This window comes from Rhincodon typus, chromosome 33, assembly GCF_021869965.1.
Source record: "Rhincodon typus isolate 14 chromosome 33, sRhiTyp1.1, whole genome shotgun sequence".
Classification (NCBI taxonomy): domain Eukaryota; kingdom Metazoa; phylum Chordata; class Chondrichthyes; order Orectolobiformes; family Rhincodontidae; genus Rhincodon; species Rhincodon typus.
The window spans coordinates 22,360,618-22,380,369 of record NC_063364.1 but is presented as its reverse complement, the minus strand read 5'-3'; the positions used below and the strand labels follow the sequence as shown (position 1 = coordinate 22,380,369).

Sequence of the window (19,752 nt, the reverse complement as noted above, 5' to 3'; positions counted from 1 at the left end):
CTGAAACGTTAACTTTCCTGCTCCTCTGATGCTGCCTGACCTGCTGTGTTCCTCCAGCTCCACGCTGTGTTGACTCTGACTCCAGCATCTGCAGTTCTTGCTATCTCTCAGTTCTGAGGAAGAGTCACTGCATCCGAAACGTTAGCTCTGCTTTCTCTCTATGGATGCTGCCAGAGCTACTGAGTTTTTCCAACAATTTCAAATTTTGTCTCTGATTTCCAGCGTCCGCAGTCCTTTGAGTGTTTTTTTCAACACAAACCAGGCTTGCTCAATATGCACCCAATCCACCACCTTCAAAAGTCACTCCCTCCATCATCAGTGCACGGTGACAGCAGTGTGCACCATGCACAAAATGGACTGCAGTAACTTACCTAGATCCATCAACAACGCCTTCCAAACTCACAACCTCCACCACTGAAAGCTTTAGAGCAGCAGATGCAGAGAAACATCACCACATGCAAATTCTTCTCCAGGTCACATGCCATCCTGACTTGGAATAAAACCATCGTTCCTTCAGTGTGTCTGGATCACCCTCTTTAGCAGTGGCTATATCTCCACTACATGGGCTAAGCTGTTCAAGAAGACAGCTCACCCTGTCAAGGATAATTAAAGATGGAGAACAAACATTGGCCTTGTCAGCGATGCCCACAAGAATTAATAAAATGGAACATGCAGCGAGATTCTTTTTGAAGTCGACAATTTGAGAAGTTTTTGGGCTGTTGGCTGTGACACGTGACTTAAAAGCACCAATTAGGCAGCTACAATCTGAAATCTCAGGAAGAGGAAAATTATAACAGCTTAAGAATTTAGCTTATAAGACCACAAGACACAGAAGCAGAATTAGGCCATTCAGCCCATCAGGCCTGCTCCACCATTAGTTCATGGCTGATCTGTTTCTCAACCCCATTCTCCTGCCTTCTCCCCATAACCCATTGACGCCCTTACCAATCAATTCTGTTTTAAATACACTCAATGACTTGGCCTCCACAGCCCTCTGTGGCAATGAGTTCCACAGATTAACCCCCCTCTGGTTGAAGAAACTCCTCCTCATCTCAGTTCTAAAGGATCAGCCCATCACTCTAAGGCTGTGCCCTCAGGTTCTAGTCTTTCCTACTGGTGGAAACATCCTCTCCACTTCCACTCAATCCAGGCTTCTCAGTATTCTGTAAGTTTCAATCAGATTTCCCCTTCATCCTTCTCAACTCCATCGAGTACAGACCCAAAGTCCTCAAATGGTCCTCATATGACAAGCCCTTCATCCTCAGGATCATTCTTGTAAAACTCCTCTGGATCCCCTCCAACAGCAGCATTTCCTTCCTTACAGGTCTCAAAACTGGTCACAATATTCCAAATGCAGTCTGACCAGAGCCTTATACAGCCTCAGCAGTACATCCCTGCTCTTGTGTTCTAGCGCTTTTGAAATGAATGCTAACATTGCATTTGCCTTCCTGACTGCCAAATGAACCTGTATGTTAACTTTAAGAGAATCATAAACTGGGTCTCCCAAGTCTCTTTGTGCTTCAGTTTTCTGAAGTTTTTCCCCACTTAGAAAGTAATCTGCACTTCAATTCTTCCTCCCAAAGTGCATAACCTCATGCTTTCCCACATTGTATTCCATCTGCCACTTTTTTGTCCAGTCTCCTAGCCTATCCAAGTCCTTCTGCAGCCTCCCCACTTCCTCAATACTACCTACACCTCCACCCATCTGTATGTCACCTATAAACCTAGCAACAATACCCTCAGTTCTTTCACCCAGAACATTAATGTATAACAGGAACAGTTGTGGTCCCACCAAATGACCCCTGCGGAACTCCACTAGTTACTGGCTGCCGTCCTGAAAAATAACCCTTTTTCCCTACTCTTTGCCTTCTGCCAGTCCGCTAATCCACTATCCCCCATGCCAGTGCCTTGCCCCTAACACCATGGTCTCTTACCTTATTTACCTGCCTCCTGTGCGTCACCTTGTCAAAGGCCTTCTGGAAATCCAAATAGATTACATCCACTGGCTCTCCTTTGTCTAACTTGCTCATTACCTCCTCGAAGAACTCTGACAGGTTTGTTCGGCATGACCTCCCCTTGATGAAGCCACGCTGACTCCGCCCTATGTTACCATGCATTTCCACGTACTCTGCAATCTCATCCTTAATAATGGACTCTAAAATCTTACCAATGACCAAGGTCAGTTTTCATGAGCCTTCATGACACTCTTAACTGTTTTTGAAGAGGAAAGTAAGGCTTTTAGCAAGAAGAGGTAGTCAAATATCTGTTAGCAATTACCAAATATAGATTTGCAACTTAGTAAAACTTCAAGGTTTGCACATGCATGTTCATAGCTTTGGAAGGCTATATTGGCCCATTGGAAAAATCTGAAAGATGAATGATGAAATAATGTAGAATGTGGTGATTCAAATGATCACACTGTTACAACTAGACAGAAAGGAGCTGTTGGCAGATCCAATTGTATCTGTTTCACCATATCTGCAGTTAAATTGAATTGAAGTTTAAAGTTGATTTCAAAATGAATTTTTTTTAAATAAAGTAGGAAGCACTTTGACAAGGAGCAAGAACATTGACAAGGTTCAATAGGAACAATTTGTCATGCCTTAAGGTAGCAAACCATCAGATGAATCATCAAAGGACCATTATCACATACAAATTAACACTGAGCCACATGAGGGGACAGGAGGGCTGAAGGTAGGTGTTGTCAGTGCAGATTAAAGGAGGAAAGAGAGGGAGAGAGATTCAGAGATTGAGGGATGGCAATTCAGAATTTAGGTATTTTCTAATTAACTTGTTCAGAGATGTTATTACTCACCTCTGGAGCAGGTATGACTTGAACCTGGTTTGTTGACCCAGAGGGAGGGACATTACCACAGCACCACAAGAGCCAATTCAGAGTTTGTGGCCTTGGTAACTGATGCCACTGGTGAAGTATTTAAAATTGGAGATATTTACAAGGCCAGACGTGGAGGAGTACAAGGATCTCAGAGACTTATGGGGCTGGTGCAAGTTAGAGATCAGGACCTTGCTCTGTTGTTTTAACAAATTCACCTCATGCTGAATGTCTGTGGCATTCCTTAGCTTTGTGAAAATTGCTCTTGTGGATAAAGTGAATATTAAATGTTCTCAGGCAGGTTTGCTTTCAGCAGCTGCAAGAAAATTCCCTGTTCCCAAAATCGGAAGACAGAGAAAAGACCAAAGGAGAAGCAGAACATATTAATAGGTATTTCTCTCCCTCTCATGGAGCTGGGAAATTCCTCACCATCTGCCCTTGGCTCCCATTAAATGACAGCAAGGTACAAACTGGCACAGATTTTTCAGACATAGAACAGGAAAAATGGTACCAGTATAACAATAGGCCAGCTGTGCGCAATCTGCCCAAGCATTGGTCGCACTGCTAACTTTTTGTCCGCTTCAAAGAAAGGGGTCTGGGGATATAATTGTTGGTAACACTTGGTCGGTAACGAAAATATTTCATATCTATAACGAAATTATAACGAAATTAATGAAATTTAGGCCTCACAGAGGTTAGTCTGGTAACAGAAATTCCAGACAAAACACAGTGCCTGGCACAGCATGAGTGAAGGTAGGGAATCCATTCTGTAACCAACTGGCAGTTCACAGCTGGCTTTGTGGAGACAGGGTGGGGTGGTAGAAACAGCAACAATAGCTGTCACTCCAGGGCACCACTGCATGCTACGTTACCACATGTGACACCATGTATCCCTAAAAGGAGGGCCAAGGAAGAAAGAACAGGGGCACAAATAGTCATTGTGGCCTCTGGAATGCTTGAGATTTGCTGCAGGATTCATTGCAACGGAATTCACAAGCTGCATCTCGCCATCAGCCTGCAGCTGTTACTTTTGGGGGTGTTTTCTTCAGGTAGTTACGTAGGAGCATTTCTGCGTAGTTCAGAGAGGAGACACAGGCAGCTGCAGTTTAACTCTGATGCAGCACCCTATGGACACTTCTTCTCCTTCCAACAGGTTACAAGGCAGGATTCCCACAGGAAAAGCCTGCATCCAGATGTGGGTGAAGCTATTGAGAAAATGGCACAATGCTTCCTGACCGATCAGGTGGAAATAGGAAAGAGAAAGAAAAATCAAGACATAAGTTCAGAAACAGCCTAAACATGTTATTATGGATCTTACGGCTGGTCCCCTTAAACAAAGTTGCACAAAGGAACTCTTCCTCATCCCTTAAGAAGGCCAGGATGTCTAGTTGATACAGATAGGCAGATGACTGAATACTTTATCCATTAATGTTGCAAGAACAAAATCGGATCAGGAGTACAATCATAAAGCCCTGAGCCTACTCCACCAGCCACGAAGGACATGGCTAATGCTTGCCCTTAGCTTCAACATTCTGTCCAGCTGATATCCCTCAATTTCCTCAAAATACAAACATCCATCTATTTCACCCTTTAATATCCTTAAAAACTGAACATTTCTCTTCATCTCAGCCTTAAATGATTGGCCACTCTTCCCGACAGTGTACCCTATATGGTCTTGGTTCTCCAATCAGTAGGAAACTGCCACTCAGCCTCCAGCCTGTAAAATCCACTTGGGTTCATATATAGCTCAATGAGATCCACTCTAACTCTTCTACCTGCAGTGGATATAGACCCATTCTATTTAGGCTCAGCGACAGCCTTATCGTATTATTGCTAGATTATTAATCCAGAGTGATGTTCCCAAGTTGATTCCCTTGAGAATTGATTCCCAAGTGATGTTCTGGGAACTGGATTTCAAATCCTGCTGCGGCAGATGGTGGAATTTGAATCCAGTAAAAATCCGGAATTATGAATCTAATGATGACAATGAAACCATTAGAGATTGTCAGAGAAATCTATCAGGTTCACTAATGTCTTTCAGGGAAGGAAACTGCCATCCTTACCTGGTCTGGACTAATGTGACTTCAGACGCACAGCAATGTGGTTGACTTTTAACTGCCCTCTGGGCAATTAAAGCTGGGCAATAAATGATGGTCCAACCAAGGATGCCCACATGCCATGAATGAGTAAATTCAATTTGACCTCAAAGGGCAACCCTGTGAAACCAGGAATCTGCAGATATATCTTGACAGAGACAAAACAGGTATGTATTAACGGAGGTCAAGCAGATTTATCCTCAAGCAGACCAAAACTGTACAAAATAATTTCAGTTTGAACCATTTGCTGTTTCTCAAAGCAAGGCCGCCACAGAGAGAAAACAAAACATTCCAGCAACGTGACTAGGGCAAAACGCAGTAGTGTCAAGTTTCTGACTTGTGTCAGACCAAAGGTGAACTTAACCAATTAAAAAATAGACCAGCCAATTATGCAATTTTATTCCATTTAGTTACCCAATTGGGTTTTGTTCAAGCACCAGATGTTCCTGCTGATTTGTGGTTAACTATGTTAAATTAGTCTTTGATGTGCCCACAATTTCACCAAACATGATGTCACCAAAATTCTGTATAATTCCTGCAAGACTTCCTAACTCTTTTGCTCCAATCTCGCTGCGATAAAGGTAAACACATTAGAAGCAGAGGATCCAGGAGCAGGTGAAGGACTTTCAGCTCTTCAGGCCTGATCCACCATCCAATAGGATCAGACCTGATCATGTTGAGGCCTCAGCTCCAGTTTCCTGTCTGTCTAAAATAAATACACTGGTTTTATTCTTCCTACTAAAATGACTAATCTCATACTTCCTCATGTTGTATTTCCTTCATTTACAAGCTTCTCCCGAGCTCACTTTACATTTGTATATGTCCCTTTGCAGACTCTTATATTTTCAACTGTGGAATTCTGCATGGCTCAAAGAGTAACTTAACATAGTTGACCAGAAATTAATGCACACATCTGACTGCCCAAATGACACCTACCCAAATGCTAATGAATGTGGCATTACAGGCCTGGCCCATTTTTTAACTGGTTAAGTCTCACTTAATGATGTGTCAATTAAGTGAAACAGATCAGAAATCCAATGCTATTACATTTTGTCCTGGTCACATTAGTCCAAGGGTGGCACTGTGGCTCAGTGTTGCCTCACAGTGCCAGGGACCTGAGTTCAATTCCACCCTTGGGTGACTGTGCAGAGTTTGTACATTCTCCCCGTGTCTGAGTGGGATTCTTCTGGGTGCTCTGGTTTCCTCCTGCAGTTTAGAAGTGTGGAAGCCATGGGATTGGGTGGGATGCTCTTCAGAGGGTTAGCATAGACTCAGTAGGCTAGCTTCCACATTGTAGAGATTCTATGATTGCAGAAGTGTTTGGTTTTCTCTCTGTGACAGCTTTGCTTTGAGAAATAGCAAATAGTTCAAGATAAATTGAAAATTATTGAGTAGCATTCCTAAGCTGAGTTGGTGCTCTTTAGATTTATGCTGTGTTACCACAATCAAGGAGAAAGGTTCCTGTCAAAAGGACCTACGGCACCCAATGTCACAGTTAGCAATCTCTACCAATTAGGGTTGACCCCTCATCTAGCTGATAACTTTTTACAGAAATAACAAACTCTAAGGAAGTCAAATTTGGCAAAATTGTTTGTTGCTGCCATCAAGTGGCTAGAAATTGCACTTCATCCATTTGAATAAAAACACATACTTGCTCAATTTGGGAATAACAGTTACATCCTCAGGTTTAAGCTGTCAAAAACATTTTTAGGATTTTGGAGATCTTGCTTGGTGCTCATCAGCCTAATATCAGGGAATGAAACTCACATGGTTTCAGCAAAAGCTTGCATTCTTATATAGCTTTTCGGACTATGGGAATAGCAATTGTAGAATCCCTAAAGTGTGGAAATAGGCCCCCAGTCCAACAAGTCCACACTGACACACAGAGCATCCCACCCAGACCTATCCCCCAAACCCTACACATCCCTGAACACCACGGGCAATTTAACATGGCCAATCCACCTAGCCTGCACATCTTTGGACTGTGGAAGGAAACCAGAGCACCCGGAGGAAACCCACACAGACACCGGGAGAATGTGCAAACACCACACAGACAGTCACCCGAGGGTGGAATTGAACCCGGGTCCCTGGCACCGTGAGGCAGCAGTGCTAACCACTGAGTCACCGTGCTGCCCCATTAAGTAGGTCATTAAATCCCTTGAGCTCGAATACCACTGACCACATACCTGGAAGAGGAATGGAGTTAAGGGCCAAGGAATGGAACGTCAGGGACCAAAGACAATGGCTCTGATATTTGTCGGGGTGGATTTCCAAGTGAGTGGGAGGATGTCACTGGAGATTTATCTCAACAACCTGCCTCCTGTTACTTTTCTTTTAAATGGATTTGCTGATTATTGAGAAGCTTGGCTCCCAGTCAGGTTAGAAATGTTCCAGGAGAGGCTACAAGCCTGGATAGGTCAGTTAATACTGCTGGGTTTAGAAATTGTGGGAGTTCAGGGTGTAGGTAGATAGAAGTGGGTGCAGAACGATTTGTAATGTTGAAGAATAAATTTCAGGATCAGAGAAAGAGGGATTAGGAATGGAGATAGAGATCAAATGGAGATAGCAATGCAGATAGAAATATTTAGCTCAAATGGAGATAGAGACAGAGTTAGAGATTTAAATCAAATGGAGATAGAGATATGGAGATATAGCGATAGACATAGAGATAGAAATAGAGATCAAATGGACATGGAGATAGAATTAGCGAAGGAGATAGCGATGAAGATAGAAATGGAGATGGACATGGAGATAAAGATGGAGACAGACTCAATAATCAGAGAGAAGGATCCAATCACTATGGATGTGTGATCAGTGGAAAGGGGTGGGTGGGGTCAACTGCAGGCAGTGTGGAATAGAAAAGAGATTTGCTTTGCTGTTGAAGGAAGGAGGGGGATAAGGGCATTAAGCACTGCTGCTCCTGCCGGCCCACAGATAGAGCTATAAAAGCATTTAACTGCTAAATACAACAATTCCCATCTCCCTTTGGTGTTGGGTTTCTTAACACCTGGGAACTCCAGTCTGCATGAAACCTGAAGGATAGATCAAATTTGAGAGACATCGCCTCAATTAACTAGTCTGCATAAAACCTGAAAGATAGATCAAATTTGAGAGACATCGCCTCAACAAACTGTTCAAAACTCAGGTCATCTAGAGCACAGAGGCATTGACACCACCGGCTGGGAGGAGAAAACTGCCAACTGCTGAGTGTAGAACTTCCTAATCCATCAAGACACAAGCCACTTCGAAGGTCAGGAATTCACCAGCGAGGTGAAACAGTGGTGGCAAAGGAAGGAGAAGGAAGCCAACCCTGGGCTGTAAATGTCACTTCTCCATCCAACAACAGTTCCTCCGCTGCTGAGAACCTTGTGGATTGAAAATTGGGTTCTTCAGTTATCCAAAGACTCATCTGAAGATTTGTTCGAAGACTCATTTGAAGACTCATCCAGCCTGACAGAGACCATCCTCAATTCCAAGGGACCACCAATAATGATGACAATATTCCAATGAGTGATCCACTTACTGGGAAGCAGGTTAGTTGCCTGTTGTCCCATCTCTGTTAAAATCAGAAGTGAGGGGTCTCACAGGAAGGTTGGGTTTCAAACATTTTAACATCTTACCCAGCCTAAACCCACCTTTCTTCAAAGAGGGATAAAATTACTGCCAGCGATTTCATATTTAAGTGGAGGAAATTGTTGCTCACTCAATGGACAAACAGGGTTTGAGATAGATGGCATGAGTAACCAGAGTAACTACCATCAGCAGAGTGTTCTAGTCAAATAGATTGGGACTTAGTTGAAGTGTAAAGCTCTTCTATTGTCTCTTCAATGATTTCCAAGTAGACGCGGCATTGATTGAATGTAATATGTTCTGAATACACTTCCAAAAGGCTCTCCCAGATGAGAGGGCGAGAACCCTCTGAGATCCTAGAGTTTAACAGTCAGTTGCCTGTCTCCATCCTTTTCTATTCCTGTCTCTATGATGATACTTCACACAAGCACCTGACTGATAATCATGTACAGAAGATAGTTTATTATAAAAGAAGAAGCACCTAGGTGTGAAGAACAAGGCTGACAGCAACAGTTTGGTTGTTGATGTGATAAACGTATTGATAACAGTTTATGATAAATGCAAAGCTGTTTGTCGGAGTGGTGGAGAAATTATTCAATGATGTAGGACTCATGTGGCACAGTTATTGTGATAGAATTCTCCCCACTGACCTGGATTAGGCAGTTCCAACACTCAAAAAGCTCAAATCAATCTCAGCCCATTTGTCTGGAAGCCCTTCCAGCACCTTCACTGTTTAGTCCCTCCACCACCATGCACCACGGCAGCAGGATATACCATCTACAGCATCTGCAAGGTTCAGTTGGAAGTTAGGAAGTTAGTATTCATTTTGAGAAGGCTAGAATACAAAAGCAGGAATGTACCGCTGCAGCTGTTTAAGGGTCTGGTCTGCCCACATTTGGACGACTGTGAGCAGTTTTGAGACCCGTATCTAAGGAATCTAAGGCAGGCCTTGGACAGAGTTCCAGAAGAGGTTTACAAGAATGTTCCCAGGCTTGTCATAAAAGGAGCAGTTGAGGACTCTGGGTGAAGAATGAAGGAGGAACTGATTGAAACTTAGAGAATACTGAGAGGTCTGGATAGAGTGGACCTGGAGAAAATGCTTCTACTCGTAGGAGAGACTAGGACCCGAGGACACAGCCTCAGAGCGAAGGGGTGCCTTTAGAACTGAGATGAGGAGGAGTTCCTTTGGAAATCCTTGCCATAGTGAGCACAGCGTTCTCCTATATATTTAAGGCTGAGATAGATAGATTCTTGATCAGGATGGGAATCAAGGATTATGCAGAAAAGGCAGGAGAGTGGATGTAAGGAATGTTGGATGAGCATGATCCTATTGAATGGCAGACCAGTCTCGAGGGGCCGAATAGCCTACTCCTGTTCCTCTTTCTTACGGTCTATGGCCACACAGGCTAATGCAGTTCAAAAAAAGAACCTCACCACCACCTTCTCAAGGGCAATTCGGGACGGGCAATAAATGCTGCCCAGCCAGCGATGCCCACATCCCATAAAAATAATTCAAGAATTCTAGATCAGGGAGTTAAAGGGGCTACTCCCGAATTATGGAATAACACAACACTGAATTCTTAATGGTTCATCAAGCTAGAGTGAATGAAACATAGAGATTTGTGGAATTTAGATTTCAAGGGAAACTGAAACTGTAAGATGCAGGAATTATTCATGGAGTAGAGAATTTGTGGGATATTGGATTCATGGTGCACTGGGTTTGTGTGTAGAGGATTCAAAGGAATCCAGATTCATGGTTATTAGGAATTATTAATGGGGTATGGAAATGATTCAGGATATGGGATTCCTACAATGCAGGAATTCATCATAGTGTGCAAGATTCACACAGTGTATTCATCGAATACGTGAATTGTTTCACTATGTGCTTTCTCATAAGGTCCCATACTCAACCAATACAAGAACAATTACTTGCATTTATATAGTAGCTTCAAAGAAGTAACATGTCCTGATGTGTTTCGTGGGGGTATTTAAATCCAATATGACACTTAGTTATTGGGGCTGGTGACCAATTTCTTGGTCAAAGCGTTCAACTTTAAGAAATATCTGAAAGGATAACAATGGAGGCAAGAGTGGAAAGGTTAGGAATGGAATCTCAGAGTTTAGGGCTTTCACAGCTGAAGGCAGGAGAGTGGATGTGTGAACCAATAGTGGAGCGTTTAAAATCAGAAAGTAAAAGCTTTCTGGATAAAATAAAGATTCTTCTGATAAAAGAATCATTGTTGGTGTCCACACTTACAGGGTGCATGAATTATTCAGAGGACAAGATACAAGGGATTAAAATAATTGGTGTTTATTACAGAACTCATGAAGTGGTGGAATCCTTCATGAAGTGCACAGTTCAGATGGTACAGGAATTATTCAATTATCACATGTTTCAGGGGGCATGGAATTATCAAAAGCATATGGCACCAACATTTACTAAATATTAGGTTACACATTTAAACTGACAGCATGAAAACCAAACCCTTGCTAAATACTGACATTAATTAATTGGACTCGTGCAGAGGTGCTAGCTAATTTAGAGCCACACTTTATGGATATCTTAATTATGGAGAAGCAAACTTGCCCTTCTGTTTCAGATTTCCAGTCTTTTTCTTTCTACTTCAGCGAAACCTTACGCTGCTGTCACTATTAAGATCTCTCACATTGGCTAAACTTTACAAAGGTTTAAAATGCATTTTTTAAAGGATGAAATAACTATGTAGTAAATAGGGGGCCAGTTACAAGACTGTGGGAGTCATCAGTGGCTATGTTGCTAATGCTGTTGCCTTTGCATCACAAGGTTCTGGGGTCAAGTCCCACTCGAGCACTTGATCACAAAAATCAAGATACAGGACATTGGTTCAGCCAATTTTGGCATAATGCGTTCAATTCTGGTCTCTCTGCTATAGGAAGGATGTTGTTGAATTTGAAAGGGTGCAGAAACGATCTACAAGAATGTTGCCAGGGTTTGAGCAATAGGGAGAAGCTGAACAGACTGGGGCTATTTTCCCTGGAGCATTGGAGGCTGACAGGTGACCTTATACAGGTTTGAATAGGGTGAACAGCCAAGGTCTCTTTCCCAGGGTAGGGGAGTCCAAAACCAGAGGGCGTAGGTTTATGGTGAGAGGGGAAAAACATAAAACAGACCTAAGGGGTAACTTTTTCAGGCAGAGGGTGGTGCGTGTATGGAGTGAGCTACCAGTGCTGGAGGCTGGCAATATTTAAAAGGCATTTGGGTGGGTACAAGAATAGGAAGAGTTTAGAGGGATATGAGCCAAATGCTGGCAAATGGACTAGATTAATTGGACATCTGGTCGGCATGGAAGGGTCTGTTTCCATGCTGTACAACTCTATGACTCTATCACTATAACTCTCTAGTGCAGTACTGAGGAAGGGCTGCACTGTTCAAGGCGTTTTTTTTTAATGAACTGTTAGTCGATGTCCAATCTGCTCGATCAAGATGTAAAAGATCCCATGACATTAGTTTTAAGAACAGCAGGGGAGATTTCCCCGTGGCCTTGACCAATATTTATTTCCCAATCAACATCACAAAAATAGATTTATCTGGTCATTACCACATTATTGTTTGTCGAAGCTTGCTAGGGGCAGTTAACTGTTATGTTATACATGACAACAGTGACTACACTCCAAAAGCATCTTCACTGGCTTGAAGCTCTTTGGAGTATCCAATGGTGGTAAAATGGTCTACTTAAGTCCAAGTCTGGGTGGCACGGTGGCTCAGTGGTTAGCACTGCTGCCTCACACTACCAGGGGCCCCAGTTCAATTCCACTCTCAGTTGCCTGTCTGTGTGGAGTTTGCACATTCTCTCTGTGTCTGCACGGATTTCCTCCAGGTGCTCCGGTTTCCTCCCACAGTCCAAAGATGTGCAGGTTAGCTGGGTTGGCCATGCTAAATTGCCTGTAGTGTTCAGGGATGTGTAGATTGGGGGGATGGGTCTGGGTGGGATGCTCTGAGGAACTAGTTGGGCTGAAGGGCCTGTTTCCACACTGTAGAGATTCTATGAATGAAAGAAAATGAATTTTTCCTTCTCTATTTACAGAGCCCAAAATGGCCCAATATTTTGTGTGTCTCAAACAAGAAAAATGGAAATAGAGGCAATGTGCCCATGTAATGGTGCTCCAATGATTCACTTCGACCACCCCTCAAAGGAAAGGGGTCAGGTAAAATTATCAATGCATATGACCAACTGTCTTGAGTTTCTCCTAACTGTGAGCTAACTGCAGGCTATCCCTATGAAAGCAGACTGTCTGAAAGATCAGACAGCAATCGGTGCAGTGAACGTTGATCAACATTTGAAGAAATAGCGAGCTCACATTAAGATAAATTTTATAAGGAAGGGATAACACCAATGGAGGAGTGAACCTACTCCTCATTGCTGTGTTGTACTGAATGGGCCAAATAGCCTCCTTCTGCACTGTAGCAGTTCTGTAACAATACCAATAGAACCTATAGACACTATACAGTACCACACAGCATTTAAGAAGGACAGGATTCAGCAGAGACAGTGTAGGAGCTACATATTGTGTTTTATAAAGAATAGGAACTATGTACTAAGGTTGAACTTAATGAAGGTGACCATGGTTTCAAGGCAAAGACTCTGTGGCATGTGTGAAAAAATTAACAGCAGCTATTCAACAGTGCATTGCTTCATTCACTGATTGATAATCAAACACTAGCTAAATGTCAGCTTTTTCACAGCAATCAGTGACTTTAAACACAGATACTTGTTCTGTCTATACTGCTATCTGCTCAATCTTCAATGCAGTGATTGATTGATTGATAGTGTGCACTCATTCCCCACAGTGGAGAGGTCTTTCTTATGTGAACAGTCTGAAGGGTCAGTTTCTGCGGGAATCAAGAATACCTAATGTTGCTAAGGTTCATGACTCCTTTGCACCATCTTCAAATTGCAGCAAGAGTGAGTGAAATGAAACCCATGGCAGTCCATCAGTGAATGTGTGAGCAGCAAGCCAAAACTGCACTTACGATTCCAGGGACAGAGACAGAGATCCCTCAGGAGACAACATCCTGGAGGATGAGGTGGAAACAGACTAGACTGAGAAGATTGTATTTCTAACCATCTTATAACATTGCTGCAAAAGCACGTCATATATAACAGTAATTTGCATTTATATAGCACATGGTAAAACACTCCATAGCATTATAAAGCAAAATGTGCTCTGAGCCAGGTAAAAATATACTAACACAGGCGACAAACAACTTGGTCAAAGAACTTAGTGTTAAAAAAGAATCTAAAAAGGAGGAAAGAGACAGAGAAAGGCAGGCTGAGAGATAGTAGGAACTGCAGATGCTGGAGAATCTGAGATAACAAGGTGTAGAGCTGGATGAACACAGCAGGCCAAGCAGCATCAGAGGAGCAGGAAAGCTGACTTTTCGGGCCTAGACCCTTCTTCAGAAATGGGGGAGGGGAATGGGGTTCTGAAATAAATAAGAAGAGAGGGGGAGGCAGAAAGAGGATGGATAGAGGAGAGGATAGGTGGAGAGGAGACAGACAGGTCATAGAGGTGGGGATGGAGCCAGTAAAGGTGAGTGTAGGTGGGGAGGTAGGGAGGGGATAGGTCAGTCCAGGGAGGACGGACAGGTCAAGGGGGCAGGATGAGGTTAGTAGGTAGGAGACGGGGGTGGGGCTTGAGGTGGGTGGAGGGCATAGGTGGGAGGAAGGACAGGTTAGGGAGGCGGGGACGAGCTGGGCTGGTTTTGGGATGCGGTAGGGGGAGGGGAGATTTTGAAGCTTGTGAAGTCCACATTGATACCATTGGGCTGCAGGGTTCCCAAGCGGAATATGAGTTGCTGTTCCTGCGACCTTCGGGTTTTTTTTTTTTTTCACGGCAGGGGGCCCAGGATGGACATGTCGTCTGAGGAATGGGAGGGGGAGTTGAAATGGTTCGCGACTGGGAGGTGCAGTTGTTTAGTGCAAACCAAGCGTAGGTGTTCTGCAAAGCAGTCCCCAAGCCTCTGCTTGGTTTCCCCGATGTAGAGGAGGCCACAATGGGAACAGTGGATGCAGTATACCACATTAGCAGATGTGCAGGTGAACATCTGCTTGATGTGGAAAGTCTTCTTGGGGCCTGGGATGGGGGTGAGGGGGGAGGTGTAGGGGCAGGTGTAGCACTTCCTGCAGTTGCAGGGAAAAGTGCCGGGTGTGGTGGGGCTGGAGGGGAGTGTGGAGCGGACAAGGGAGTCACGGAGAGAGTGGTCCCTCCAGAAAGCAGGTAAGCGTGGGGAGGGAAAGATGTCTTTGGTGGTGGGGTCGGATTGCAGATGGCGGAAGTGTCGGAGGATGATGCGTTGGATCCGGAGGTTGGTGGGGTGGTACGTGAGGATGAGGGGGACTCTGTTTTGGTTGTTATTGCGGGGACGGGGTGTGAGGGATGAGTTGCAGGAAACGCGGGAGACACGGTCGAGGGCGTTCTCGACCACTGAGGGAGGGAAGTTGTGGTGCTTGAAAAACGAGGACAACTGAGATGTACGGGAGTGGAATGCTTCATCCTGGGAGCAGATGCGGCAGAGGTGAAGGAATTGGGAATAGGGGATGGCATTTTTGCAGGAAGGTGTGGGAGGAGGTGTTTTCTAGGTAGCTGTGGGAGTCGGTGGGCTTGAAATGGATATTGGTCTCTAGGTGGTTGCCAGAGATGGAGACAGAGAGGTCCAGGAAGGAGAGAGAGGTATTAGAGATGGTCCAGGTAAACTTAAGGTTGGGGTGGAAGGTGTTGGTGAAGTGAATGAACTGTTCAAGCTCCTCGTGGGAGCACAAGGCGGCGCCGATACGGTCATCAATGTAACGGAGGAAGAGGTGGGGTTTAGGGCCAGTGTAGATACGGAAGAGGGATTGTTCCACATAACCTACAAAGAGGCAGGCATAGCTTGGGCCCATGCGGGTACCCATGGCCAACCCCTTTGTCTGTAGGAAGTGGGAGGAATTGAAAGAGAAGTTGTTGGGGTGAGGACGAGTTCGACTAAGCGGATGAGGGTGTCAGTGGAGGGGGACTGGTTGGGCCTGCGGGACAGGAAGAAGCAGAGGGCCTTTAGGCCATCTGTATGGGGAATGCAGGTGTATTGGGACTGGACGTCCATGGTAAAGATGAGGTGTTGGGGACCGGGGATTTGGAAGTTCTGGAGGAGGTGGAGGGCATGGGTGGTGTCACGGACGTAGGTAGGGAGTTCCTGGACCAAGGGGGAGAAAATGGAGTCCAGATAGGTGGAGATAAGTTCGGTGGGGCAGGAGCAGGCGGAGACAATGGGTCGACTGGGGCAATCAGGTTTGTGGATTTTGGGAAGGAGATAGAAGCGGGTGTTGCGGGGTTGGGGAACGATGAGGTTGGAGGCTGAGGGTGGGAGGTCACCTGAGGTGTTGAGGTTGTGGATGGTTTGGGAGATGATGGTTTGGTGGTCGGGAGTGGGGTCATGATCAAGGAGCGGTAGGAGGAGGTGTTGGAGAGTTGGCGTCTGGCCTCGGCGATGTAGAGGTCAGTGCGCCATATTACAACTGCGCCTCCTTTATCCACGGGTTTTATGGTGAGGTTGGGATTGGAGCGGAGGGAGCGGAGGGCTGCACGTTCTACAGGGGAGAGGTTGGAGTGGGTGAGAGGGGTGGAGAGGTTGAGGTGATTGATGTTCACAAGCTTCAAAATCTCCCCTCCCCCTGCCGCATCAAAAAACCAGCCCAGCTCGTCCCCGCCTCCCTAACCTGTCCTTCCTCCCACCTATCCCCTCCTCCCACCTCAAGCCCCACCCCATCTCCTACCTACTAACCTCATCCCGCCCCCTTGACCTGTCCGTCCTCCCTGGACTGACCTATCCCCTCCCTAACTCCCCACCTACTCTCACCTTGACTGGCTCCATCCCCACCTCTTTGACCTGTCTGTCTCCTCTCCACCTATCTTCTCCTCTATCCATCTTCTATCCGCCTCCCCCTCTCTCCCTATTTATTTCAGAACCCCCTTCCCCTCCCCCATTTCTGAAGAAGGGTCTAGGCCTGAAACGTCAGCCTTCCTGCTCCTCTGATGCTGCTTGGCCTGCTGTGTTCATCCAGCTCTACACCTTGTTATCTGAGAAAGGTAGGCTGTTTGGGAGAGAGGTTCAGAGCCTAAAGCCCAGGCAGGTGAAGGCATCATTGCAAACAGTGGAACAATGAGGCCAGAATTGGTGTAATGCTAAGATCTATGGGTTTTAGGAATGGAGAAAGTTACAGAGCTAATTGAAGTCATTGAGGAATTTGGAAGGATAAGAATGCTGAAAAAAAAATGACTGCTGCAGCATGAGCAAAAAGAGAATCCCACAGACCCACCTGTAGAGAGTGACCAAAGAGTTTGGGCATGTTGTATATTTCAAATCTCACAGCTTTGCAGTGATGATACTAGCTTCAGTTTGTGTAGCAGATGTTATTCAGTGCTATAAAATGCTTCTAGCAGCTAGCTTCCTGATTTGCTTACTTTTCTATGCAGCCATACCCAGTCTTAACTAGACAAGCTTAGTGAGCATAGAACAGTCAACAGACTCTCAGAATCAAACACAGAACAATTGAACCACTAAACACAATAAGGGAATCCAGGGAAAAAGGTGTCCATGCAGTCCTTACAAACTTTTACAAAGTTAGAGATTACATTGGAATAAAAAAAACTCCTGTCATTCAAAGGATGACAGAAAAGGGCTTATTCTGAGTACAGAACTAATGAGCAAGTTACTGAATTAATTGCGGGATTGCGCATATGCCTTTGAAATAACAGCAGTGCAGGATCACTGAGGCCTACAGCAGTGTTTGCTGAGGGCTCTTTAACATTTGTAACTGCAAGATAAAATAATTAAATCAATCTGAATTTTACTTAAAGAGTGGAGAATTTCTTAATGGTCTGTGAAAAGCAATCACCATTTTCTTTGCCTGAAACCTGATATTTTCACTCTCTAAATTAAAGGCAAAAAGATAGTCACAGATTGCTGCCTTCAATGCAATAGACAGTTTGACATTAACAATTTATAATAAGCCTGAAATCATTTCTAAATTCATTGTGATACAACACAATGGGCCCTTTAGCCCCATGATCACATTGGAAGTCTAATTTCAATTTCTATAATTCACCTTGAAACGACTCCACGTCAACAACCACACAAACCAAGCTAAACACCAACTGATGAGTCCATTCATGACTTGGGACAGATTCTGGTTAAACTATACTTCTGCTCTTGATCTGCTCTTGATTATTGATAGGCATGAGGGATGGAAAGATGTCAATGAGGTTGTGCTGTAGATTGTAGCTGTGCAGAAGTATCTAACATTACACAAACCATTGGAAAACCCCAGCAGGTTCAGCAGAACCTATGGAGAGAAATCAGAGTTAATGTTCCGGATCTGATGACTCTTCTTCAGAAGACCTCTGAAGAAGGGTCACTAGATCCGGAACATTAACTCTGATTTCTCTCCACAGGTACTGCGGACCTGCTAGGATTTTCCAGCGGTTTCTGTTTTTGTTTCAGATGTTCAACATCTGCAGTTCTTTCAGCTTTTTTTAAATCTAATTTTACAACTCAATTAGACTTTCACAAGTGATGGTCGCACAATGACTGGAATTCCTATGAAGTTTAGGGGAGCAGTGAACTCTGTTGGCTAAACAGCTAGCAAGTTGTTCAGAATAAGGCCAAGAGCATAGGTTCAGCTCGAGAAGACCTGCCTCCTCGCCCTACTTCTGTGTGTGGACAAACATAGCAAATCACAACTCCCCAAAACAAACTGCCCTCAGAACAGGTTCAGAATGGGACACCAGCAGATAATGAGCTGATGTACAGTAATGCTGTAGGCACTGGACCAAGCTCCTGAAATATAAGTACTTGTGGCTAGAGATTCAATCTGCATCTGAAACCGGGCACCAGGCCCCTACTCTGTGACCAGCTGTCTGTAACTGGGGATAATTTCATTTATATGTTGCTGCTGCCAAGGTGCCCAAACTGCGAAACTGGCAGCGTAACAAGAAAACTGTTGCTGAATCAGGGATGCAGAACAGTCTACCACCTTATTTTGCCTTCAAGATCTTTTGGTTGTGACTTTGGGGTCCCAAATTTTGGCAACGTGGGAGATAGTGGTGGCAATGGTAATATTCCTGGACTAATAAACTAGCAATATAAATTAATGTTTTGGGGACTTAGGTTCAAATCCCACACCAGCAACTAGTGGAATTCAAATTCAGTGAATAAATCTAGAACATAAAGATAATCTCAGCAATCGTGGCCATAACTGCTTTCAAAAATTGTTGCAAAAGCTCATCTGGTTTAATAATGCCATTCACGAAGAAAATATGCAATCCTCACTCAATCTGGTCTGAATGTGAGTCCAGATTCACAACAATGTGATTGACTTTTAACTGCCGTCAGAAATGGCCCAGTGAGCCACCCAGTAAAAGGGCAATTAGGGACGGTCAACAAATGTTGGCCTTGCCCGAATACCAACATCCCGTCAAAGAATAAACAATAAGGGGCAGACTTCAGATGGAGTACAAATAACATGCCATTTGCTTCTGGTGAGAATGAGAAGTCAAAGGGCATATTGTGTGGTGGGGAAGGGGACAATTACCATATCATACCATACCATAGAACCCCTACAGTGTGGAAACAGGCCCTTTGGCCCAACAAGTCCACACCAACCCTCACAGCATCCCTCCCAGACCCATCCCCCTATAACCCACCTAATCTACACATTACAAATTAATGAATGAAACCTGAGGTTATCTCTACCTTGCAGAGCATTCCTCAAGTAGAGCGTGATTTTGTCAAAGAATAGAAGTGCCTAACAAACTTTAACTGATCCATTAATATCCAGGATGGAATCCCAAACCAGTTTATGAACAAGTTGAGACAACAAGGTGTAGAGCTGGATGAATGCAGCAGGCCAAGCAGCATCAAAGGAGCAGAAAAGCTGACGTTTTGGGCCTAGACCCTTCTTCAGAAAATGCTTCCTCTGATGCTGCTAGGCCTGCTGTGTTCATCCAGCTCTACACCTTGTTATCTCAGATTCTCCAGCATCTGCAGTTCCTACTATCTATGAACAAGTTGACACAGGTTTGTCCCCTGTAGATTGGAGGAAGCCAATAAGGGAACTGGACTAGAGGAATGCCCAAAATGCACTCATAATTAGTCACAGTAACAAATTCCTCAGAGCTTCAGCATTCATCATCTAACACTCTATGGTATTGTTCTAGCCTTTCCTTTATTTTGCAGTT

General features: G+C 44.4%; 1 protein-coding gene across 1 annotated transcript in view; it reads right to left on the bottom strand.

Annotated features, from left to right (window-relative positions):
* LOC109928951 (cytosolic carboxypeptidase 4) overlaps nt 1-19,752 on the bottom strand; it is a 272,400-nt gene that overhangs the window by 147,781 nt on the left and 104,867 nt on the right. The gene's annotated exons all lie outside the window — the stretch shown is intronic.